The 10,000-nt window shown below is 44.4% G+C and overlaps 1 long non-coding RNA gene across 4 annotated transcripts in view; it reads left to right on the top strand.

The window, feature by feature from the left end:
* LOC121111680 overlaps positions 1-10,000 on the top strand; it is a 141,752-nt gene that overhangs the window by 318 nt on the left and 131,434 nt on the right. Inside the window, exon 1 of one of the 4 annotated variants that reach the window (XR_006931198.1) lies at positions 2,311-3,703. The exons of 2 other annotated variants lie outside the window; for them this stretch is intronic. This is a non-coding gene — a long non-coding RNA (uncharacterized LOC121111680). Of the gene's footprint in view, positions 1-2,310; positions 3,704-8,304; positions 8,377-10,000 lie in introns of those variants that run through there. One more of the 4 variants, XR_006931197.1, reaches the window with a different exon arrangement.

Below are 10,000 nucleotides of genomic sequence, written 5' to 3'. Positions count from 1 at the left end.
CGTGCAGCCCAGTGAGTGCCGGCGGAACGCAGGGGGAGATGTGACGAAAATCTGTTGTGAATCTCAATTAACAACTTTCCGTCTTTCCGTCGTGCAAAACGAGGCCCAGCGTTCTGACAACGCGTGCGATGCTTTCTGTAAAATCCTGTTTTAATCAGCGATGACAGTTTGACATTCTTCCAGCTGCTCGGAAGCACCAGACAGTCAAGTATCTCAGTAGGGCACAGGCTGCCATGCTGGGATGCGTAAGCTTTAACTTTCCTCCTGCTTGCTGGCTTACGATGGCGTTGGAAGAGCAGGGGGGAAAGGCTTTGTGCAGGTTTCACTGAGCTTCTGCCAGCTGTGTTTGCAGCCTTGCCTGGGAAAAGTGCAGTTTTCCCTTTGGAAGCGCATCCAGATGCCGCCAGCTCATGTTGTCGCTCTCAGTAGCAAGGATTTTATGAATAAAACGTCCTGGTGTCTGTTGAACAATTGGTAATTGTGTGCATTTGAGGGATGTGTAAGCAGCAATTAGAACACAGTAATGCTAAGGCTCCTAAAGAAAGTGACATCAATTTAAAGGAGGGAGCAATGTTCTGAGCTGAATTTGAACCAAAGTGGAGGCAAAAACTATATAAAGCAGCATTTGGATAATGGTATAAAGTGTCTGGGCAAGCAAGTCCCCAGCAGGTAGAGAGAGGCTGCCCAGGTGTGGGTGCTGTGCCTGATGAGAGCACCTGTGTGAGCAGTACAGGCCTGAGCAAGGAGTGCTGCCACAGGTGTGGCCTTTCTGCATTTGGTGAGCAGCTGCGGCTAGGGGAGCAGGCATGGGCTGATGTGGAAGGGAGGGTTATTGGTTACTGAGCGTCTCCAGCTGTGTCCTTATCAGGTCTCTTAGTAGCTTGCCAGATCTTCCTGCTCTTGATGTGTCCATGGCTTTGGGTGCTATTTGGTCACCAGCTCTTCCTCTCTATTTATCTCTGTACTGCCCTCCTGAAGTAGGAAAACATGGAAAAGGCCTTCTCATAAACGGAAAAATATGGTGAAATGTACTTGCAGTCCCACCACTGAAGCCATTGCTGCACAGAGCGTTTCCACGTAGCTCCAGAAGGTTCCAAGCCCACAACTCTGCCATGTGCACTCTAACAGCATGTACCTGGCTATCTGTGTTGCACTGTGCCCAGCCCCTCTGCCTTATGTTCCTCCTTGGTTTAGGTTCCCTCACTCCTTGGTTTAGGTTCCTCCCCACTGCCTAGCTATTTTTTACGTTGCAATTTCTATGGAGCAAGATGAGATCTTAGCTCTTAGCACACTGTGGACACTCAGAGCAGTCTCGTTATCTATATAAATGATGAGGATAAATTGCATTCAGACTATCAGTATTGTAGTGTGAGGGTACACGCGTAAAATCAATGCTATGGACCTAATCTGCATGCATAGTTACTGCAATTACACAAAAAGAAATCGAGATTTTGCTGATTGGTGGGGATGCTTAACTTGCTGAGCACTTACCAGCTGCACAGCTTCAAGCCCAGGCACAGTGAGCACACTGTGAGTGCTGGGGTGCTAGGGCCGGACCCTTGAGCAGAAGGGCTCTGTCTACAGAGCTGTGTGTGACTGGATCATTTCAGGGGGTTTGTAAGCATTGTCTGAAGAGTTTTAACAACTCAGTCCTTCGCAGTATTTGTACTTGCTATTTTTGCTGCATTTCTTCATGAGGAGCAGGCACTGAGCTGAAGCAGTTATTTAGAGGTGCAGAACATGCACCTGCAGATGAAAACCTCTTGGAGAGATCAGATCTGTTAGTTGTGTTTGTTTTTCTGTATTTAATGTGGTGGTGTTTGTTGTGTTTGTTTTTAAAAACTAGTTTTATGTGCTGGAGTGCACGGAAAAAACCCAGGCCACTGAGATCAAGGAGTCAGAGATCTAATCAGAATGTTGATGACTTATTTACAGATGTTTTCTCAGCCACGCTGCTTTTCTTTAATTTCTACAGGATATCCTTTTCCTTTGGAGTCACCAGAAATCACAGGGCACGCTGCTGTGGGGGCCATTTGTTAGGAGGCTGACAAGGTGAATTAGTCCAATAATCGCTGCTGAAGTTGGGCACTACCTGCTGGTCCGGGTGTTTAGTTTGCGTGAGTTGTTCTCTGCTAAGGCACCAGTCTCTCAAATACACATTGTTTTTGATGCATTTCCTGCTCTATTGCTTAATCTTGTCTTAATACCATGTGGTGCTTTGTGCAGTGCGAGAGATTGCTTGATTTTTGGACTGAAAAACCAATCTTAACCCCCCCCCCGCTCCACCTCGTTTAGATTACAGATCATCATGGCACAGGGGAAAAAAAAAGCTCAAATCTCTCGCTTGAAAATATTTATTCTGGTGCTAATTATGAGAGGTTGAGTTCCTTCGAGTTGAGATACGCTGTTAGCCACATCCCCGGCTTGTCAGTCTGGTTCCTAATGGAAGTGTGGGCACATGAACTTGCTCAGGAGCTTCAGTGCGTGCCTGCGTGGGTTCCTCCGTGCGGCTGTGGCGGCGTTCGCCCCTGAATCCCTGGGGCTCAGAAGATGATTAATGATAACAAAGCTCTCCCCATTGTGTTAGCGGATAGGAAGGAAGGAAGAGTACTCTAAAAAGAGAGTGCATAGAATTTCTGAGTATTGAAGTTCAGGAGCTGTTTAACCCTTTAGAACAGCTACAGAATCTCCTGGTTATGTGACGAAGCGTGACTCTGATCTCGGTGCTTCCAGTTGAGGTGACAGCCTGCAGTTGGACACAGGGTTTGGCACACCCACAATCCACTTAGGTTTAGCTTTTTGAAACGTGGTAGAGATTTCTGCTAATGGGTTTTCCCTGTGGGCAGCATTACCAACCTGATTATACAGGTTTTAAGAAACTCTTAGGAAGATTCTTTTTCATCATAAGTTTTGACATTGACCTACTAAACTGGGTAATTTAGCATTTTATTTTCTGAGAATGAAAATGAAAATTGAATATTTCATGACAAGAGAGGGATTACGGGTGTGCTGTTCTGTGTAAGAAGCCTATCGTGTCCAGGGGCCAGATTGTGCTGCTGAGATGTGTGCACCTACAGGAAGACCTCAGTCCTTGCCTTTACAACTGCAGCAGAAGCACTCCAGTTGTGATATACCCCAAGTTGCTGCTGTGGAAGCAGCTGTAACGCACATGCTGAGTATGGCTTGGGAATGGAGCTGAGGTGTGAAGAAGACGCATCCTCCCTATGGAAGAGCTTCCATGGAGAGGTGGCATTGCAGCCATGCTAGCTGCTGTAGGCCCTTGTAGCTTCTGTGAGTATGGAGCAATTTGGGGCCTTTGCGTGGAGAGCTTTGGCTCAGAGCATGGAAGTTTCTTTGAGTTTAGGAGCAGCTTCTGAACAGAAATGGAGAGCAAACCTTTTCCTTCTCCCCCTGTGACACGTTGCTGGGTAATCTCCATGTGGAAATCTTAGTGGAGGTTGCATCATAAAGAGCCCACTCCTAAAGGTAAGTCAGAGCATGTGGCAATATCGCCTCAGTGGTTTAATTGCTATGTTCCTTTAATAGCAATTGTTCTTTTCCATTAAGGGCTATCACATGCAACCTGGTTATTAGTTGGCTGAAAAACAGAAACGCTTTGTTTCACTGAGACATGTTACCTGATACACTGAACCTGCAGTTCCATTTAAAAAACGTACTGGGAATTTTTGAACTGGTTTTTATGGTGGGTAAATTTTATCAAAATATTTGCTTTTTTGAAAAGAATTCCAATGCTGTAGTAGTTGGCCAGCTCTTTTGCTAATGCTGTGTGGTTGAGGTAGTTCTTATATATCTAGGCACAATTTACGTTTTCAGTCTATTTACAGAAGTGCAGTATCTGCTTATAGAGTGGGATGTGCTGTGTTGTGTTGGTTTGCAAGGACTCTGTTCTGTAGCCACCCGTTTGCTGCATTTACTAATTTATTACCATTTGCTGCTCTTATTTGTTAGAGGAGCGTTGCTGACCCCCTGGCTGATCCCACTGAGCGGTGGCTTGTCAGCATGGCGACATTCGATCGTTTCCTTCCTCTCCTGAATCTCTCTGTGCTCCCCTCCTTTGTCTGCTTGACCAGAGCTGGGTGACAGCCCGGCGCTGTGGGGCTGGCCAGGGGACACCTCTCCAAAAAGCATCCAGAAAGGAACAAATAACTGGTTGCACTGTGTGCACATTTGTGAGTGACAGTGCTCGTCTGGCGGTGTTACTGATGTGTCTGTGGAGAACATGGTGTACGTGACAGAGGTGCAATGTCTTGCTATTCAGTAACTTTCTATAAATATCCTGAAAGAAAATACTTAGCATTTCTGTGATGCCTATTTCGGTGTTTCAGAGCACTTCTCCAGCATTTCTTCAATCTCCAGGTAGGACTTGAGGAGAACCTCGGCTGAGGTTTTGTGCTCTGGTTTTAGGGCTACGTTTGCTGGCTGCAGTTGTGCCATTGACCGCATCCCACATGTGGCTTAGCTCTCTGCTGCTTTGTGCCATGAAGGCAGGCTTAGGGTTTTTCTTTGTGCTCTGACCACTCCTGATAGGTTAGCAGGCCAGGGCTGCAGGAAGGGGCAGGGAGCCCCATATTGGTTGGGGCAGAGCTCCTGGGGTGCACGTGCTGCAAGGATGCAAGTGTAGGAGGATGCAAGTGGGCTCTGCATGGCTCAACCCCAGATGTCTCCTACCTTTGGTGTGCAAATGGGGGACCCTGCGAGCAGCCAGCATGGCTCCTTTCAAGTCCTCGCTTGGTTCCTGCTGTGCATCTTTCCCCTTGGAGAGGAGCGTGCTCCAGTTTTGTTGTGTTTAAGTTACACCACCTTTTATATTTGGACAGATCAAAAACTGAACCCCAAACCATTTTCAGTTCACATGGCTACATAAGCAATTGGCTTGTAATTAAAATGTACACGTTCCCTCAACAAAAGCAAAACTGTTCTGTAGTGGCGTGGCTGCTGTGAAGTTTATACAGCATTCAGATGTTTCTTAGTCCCTTACCGAACACAAGCAGTTCCAACCCCACCTTTAAAGAAAAGCCCACAAAATTCTTTGTACAAATAAATATTCCACTTGCATAATTTATAAATGACTTTGGTTAAAATGTTAAATTGCCAAGAAGTCTGACTGAAACTGGGCTGTTTTGTCTTTTATGTGCATACTAGAAAAAAAAAAAGCAAAAAGAATGTTGAAACAGCTGAGGGTGGTTTGGCTGGGGGTTAATGTTTGGGTAAGAAGCCTCCAAGGAAATCTGAAGTGCTGAATGAACACCACTCTATGGTAATTAGCGAGGGGTATTTTTCCTTCGGAGTCCTTTCTGGAATTGATGTGACAGCCAGTGCTGAGGGTGCGGAGGAATGTGGGGTGGGAAGATGGTCTCTCTGCCGGTGAGATGTGGTGTTGGGTTCATGGCTGGTGCACTGACAGTGCACAGGTGTGTCCAGCAGCAGCCAGAATACAAATTCTCTTGCTTTGGCCACACTTGGAGAGATTAATTTAAGCTCACTCTCTCTCTATATAGCTATATACTATAGCTACTTTTTTTGTTTCTTTTTTTCTCCTCGTATCCTCACTTTGTACATGGTATCGTGGTATCATATGAAATGCTTGCTATCTTCCATGCTTGAGGCACCTGACTTCAGCAGCTGGCACAACGCTTCCTCTTTGTATAGTACTGGCCGTAAGGTCTGCAGAGTGCTCTAGGATCTCTGAATAAATATTGGATGCTGTACAGAATTTTGAGAAGTAACTTTCTGTATGTAAGTAGGGTACTTTTCCTTGAGGATCTGTGAAATAGTGTCCAGCTGTTTGTGTGTACCCTGAGAGGACTTGTCAGCATGTATACTGAAAGAGCAAGAGGTAAAGATTGTGGTTTATTCGGTTCTGTGACTTCCATAACCAATCCATACATGGTATCACACCTGATGTGGCAGGTGTACAAAACTGGAAAACAGTCAGAGTTTTCTTCTCAAACAAGCTAATAGGAGATGTTTAAGGTCTGATAAGTTTGGGTCTTGTAGGATTGCTTCTTTGGCTTACTTAATACTGCTTTACACCTTGTTACATCTGATATAGAAGTGCTGGTGGTCTCAGTCAAGGTGCTGAGGCCATCAGAAGAATTACTGTGTGCATAATTCCTTGGCTCCCTGTGTGGGAAGCTCATGGCCATAGAGGAGGCTCTGTTCCGTCCCTTTGAAAGATATTGCTGTGAATAAAGTATCCATAAAATCTAAGTGGGGGAGTTTCAATCTTCAGAGTTGTTGATGTTTTTTTCCATTGTTTGGACAGCTTCACTTTCCTGCTGCTTCAGGAACAGCTTCTTTAGGAAATATATTCATATGGAGTTGCTTACTGAAGATAGAAATGTCATACAGTTGGGACAGTCATCACGTTTCGGAACGTGTAACTGAACACGAGGCATTTTTTCAGAACGGCTTTCAAAGTAGTGTAATTGTGTAATAAATCAAGGAGCTAACTGGGGAAAGGCCTGTGAATGTCCTTCCCCATCCCTCCTCACAACTGCCAATCAACTGGAGCTATGACATGTTTGCACACAGCTTGTTTTTGAGAGGGAAAAGTCTTTTCTACCAAGCAGAAATTTCCCCAACATTTTATTTATAATGTTGGGGCTTACACTAAAAATTCAAACAATCATAATTTTTCATTAAGTACATTTACGTGCAGAAATTTAGGTGCAGCAGGAAAATGTGCTACGATGAGGTGTTTTCTCTGTTCCCTTCCCAGGAGGACCTGTGAGCAGCTTGCATGCAGGGCTGCCTGTTTCTCCTGGAGCAGGACAGAGGATCTGTGGGTATTGCTGAGGTCACATTGTTGCCCAGATATGTCCTTTATATGGCTGCAAGTGCTTGCCATCTTCGGCCTCATTGCTAATCCTTGGGGTGCTCGGTTTGCTTCTGGTGGTTTTGGAGGTAGGCTGAGGCTGTGTTATAGCATGCGGGGTATAGGTTTGGCAGTGCTCAAGTGGATGCATTGCTCCTGGGCCTGTTGAGGTGTTCAATGGGAATTGAGGTGGGTTTTTTCTTTTGGGGAATGCGTCCTAGTTAAACTAGGCACATGCTAAGCAGTGGGTTAGCTAGGGCTGTAGATCAGGTTGTGTGTATTGTGGCTGTGCACTGCTCTTTCCGTCTATTAAACTGATACCCTGTTTTCCCAAGAATATAGGAGTTAGGAGAAAACTGGTCAAGAATTCTACTTAGTAAAAAGGTTTTTTTTTGTACTTCACATAATAGCAGTTCAGTGAGATAAAAATAGTACAGGAAGCAAATTAAACTTACAAATGAAAGGATATTAGTGTTTGGTCATCTTACAAGTTGGCATTGGCCTTTCTTGAGATTATTTTTTTTCTACTGTTGATTTCTTTAAATGCTGCCAAGGTTTCTCACTGTTTTGTTGTTGCTTTTTCATAAAAATCCTTGCAATTCTTAAGGGAAACATTAAAGTCACACTGGTAAAAGAAACCTTTATGGCAAGGCTAGGAAGTATTCCTAATGATGTGGTGGAGCTTTTTTTTGAGGCAGTGTATCCTTACACTGGTCATTTTAAACTAAAATAAAATCCAGAGTCATAAGACCCTTTGCCATCTACTGAACTGTGCAGAGTCCTGGGCGTCAGCAGGGCATGGCATATGAAACCATTGAACATACAGTAGAAAAACAGTAAAACCAATTTTCCAAACCAAGAAGAAAGTCATTTTGAACCCTTGTCCAAACACAAATTTTACTACTATTAACTTCTGATAATTAAGTTGATATAAATGTGTTGATATTTCCCATCCATGGAGTGAAAAAATGGGTAGCCACATGGAACAGTGGTGGCCAAGTTGCTTTGGTGTTTGCTATGCTCCCTGTGCATGTAGGCTGTTTGGGAATGTGGCAGTGCTCGGAGCACCAGGAGGGCCTGCAATAGGCTCTAGGCCAGGTGAGCTGTGCCATCCTGAACCCCCTGCCAGTGGTGGGAGCTGGGCAGGGCAGATCTGTGCTGCCCAGTATTCGGCAGTGTGTTTGATTCCTTTTACTGGCAAGGCTTCTAGATGTAGCCTTAGCAAGTAATGTGAATGCATCTGTGTGAGGTGGTTTGCTCTGTTTTGCGGAAGAGTAAGCTACCTCACCTTGCATGAACATTCAGTAATCAGTGTGGAGTTAATGGTATGTCTGAACGCTGCAGCTTATTATCCAATCCCATTGCAGTGTGAGCCCGGCCCATGCTCTACAAAAGTAGGGCATGTTTACACTGCTGTTACTATATCAACACTACAGCTTGTAGTACACTGTGTTACAAACATCTATGCTATAACAAATATAATTAGATAAGCATGCATATGTCTGAAGCTGGCCTGAGCTGTAACGAGCTGTGAAGAGGTAAGCAGGAGATACCAGTGATGTTTGAAAAAAGCTCGCTGTTTGGAGGTCCATCAGGTCTGCAGATTTCCAGTGTTAGCAAGCATAGCTGAATAGATCTCCAGAGAATTGTTTGTTTCTGAACAGAATAACTTGTATTCGCAGAGCTTTGCAATGAAAAACTGAACTTCAGGACGCCATAGATCTTTCCACAGTATGTGCCATACTTATTCATGTGCCTGTAAGGTTGACACGAGAGGTGTGATGGTTAGACAGCTCCAGTGGCGGTCCCAGGTTGCTCGGTGTGACCATGCTGGAGCTGTGGCACATATCTGTGACACAGCTGTGCTTCCTGCCGTGTGTTGCATTTAGGGAGAAGCACATCCTCCATGCAGACCTTCATGGAGCTGCAGGCTTTTCAGGAGCTTTCTAAGGAAGAGTGGAGGAAAAAAAAAAGAGAACTTGAAGTTGTAAGGTTGCTGTCATGTGGATTTAACTTGAGCAAACTGCATAGATACTGACTACTTGTTTTTTGAAACTCCTTTAAAAATGGCAGAGTATTGTTGTTCAGAGATCCTGAGTAAGTTGTCAATATTTACAGTATTTACCATAGTCAGTGTTGTGAATATGTCTTGGACTGTGTTGGGGTTTGCAAGTCATTAGAGTTAATTCTGTTCATATACATGTGTTGGAGCAGAATTAATATACATGTAAATAATAGCAAAGCACTCTCCATGCATGCTGCTGTGAAAATAAGGTTTAAGGTTTTGCTAATTTAAATAAAGGTCAACAATGTTAGAGAGTGGTAAAAGTAAATCTCTTCAAGGCAGTATGGCATCAGTGTAAGATTTTACTTTTAAAGTGGGGTTTTTATCCTAAATACACAGTTTAGCTTCTGGCTCATTCACAGTCATCCATTAAAGCAGGCATTTTCCAGAGGTTACTGTGATCCTGGTGGGTAGCTGTTTGTGATTGCTGTTCTTCACGTGCTCTTCTAAGAACCATGGCTCTTCATGTGTTAAGTTCCTGTTTCCCCTTCCTTCTGAAGGGCAAGGTGCAAGGTTTAAGCAACATACATAGATTTGTTATACTAATATGATGGCAGAGCTACATGAAAAAAAGAATTGAAAGTCAATGTCTCTTTTGTCTTTGTGAGAAAATTTCCACATCAGGACTGTGATTCTGGTCTGGGATGGGGGAGGGAGAAAGGGAGGAAGTCTGCAATACCTTCAACTTCTGAATTCCTCTGAGACCTGAAAAATTCTCTATTCCTGTTTGCAATTGAAAACTAATTTCTTGACTTCAGCAGTTCTGTGTCTTACCTCAAATGTAGTCAGAAGTGTTTCTGTTTAACTGTCATTGTGGGAATCCATATTTATCCTTCAGTGACTCCCATGATGGTGTACACTTAGTTTTTTTTTATTCATTGCTGCAGAGCCAGCTCAAGATCTGAAATCTGGCTGGTGCACTTTCTGTTTGTTTAGTGATGAGCAATAAAGATTTTATCATGGGTTGAGCTGCCCGCTTTGTTGGAGCCCAGCTGTGTGGCACTGGCTTTGTGCTGGGGATCTAACTCCAGTGCTGGCTGGCGGTGGCTGTGTGGTTCCCCTTCAGTTGGATGGGGTCTGGATCAGATGTGGAGGAT

Source organism: Gallus gallus, chromosome 11 (genome assembly GCF_016699485.2).
Source record: "Gallus gallus isolate bGalGal1 chromosome 11, bGalGal1.mat.broiler.GRCg7b, whole genome shotgun sequence".
Classification (NCBI taxonomy): domain Eukaryota; kingdom Metazoa; phylum Chordata; class Aves; order Galliformes; family Phasianidae; genus Gallus; species Gallus gallus.
The sequence above is the reverse complement of the archived record's forward strand: the minus strand, read 5'-3'. Positions and strand labels throughout refer to the sequence as shown.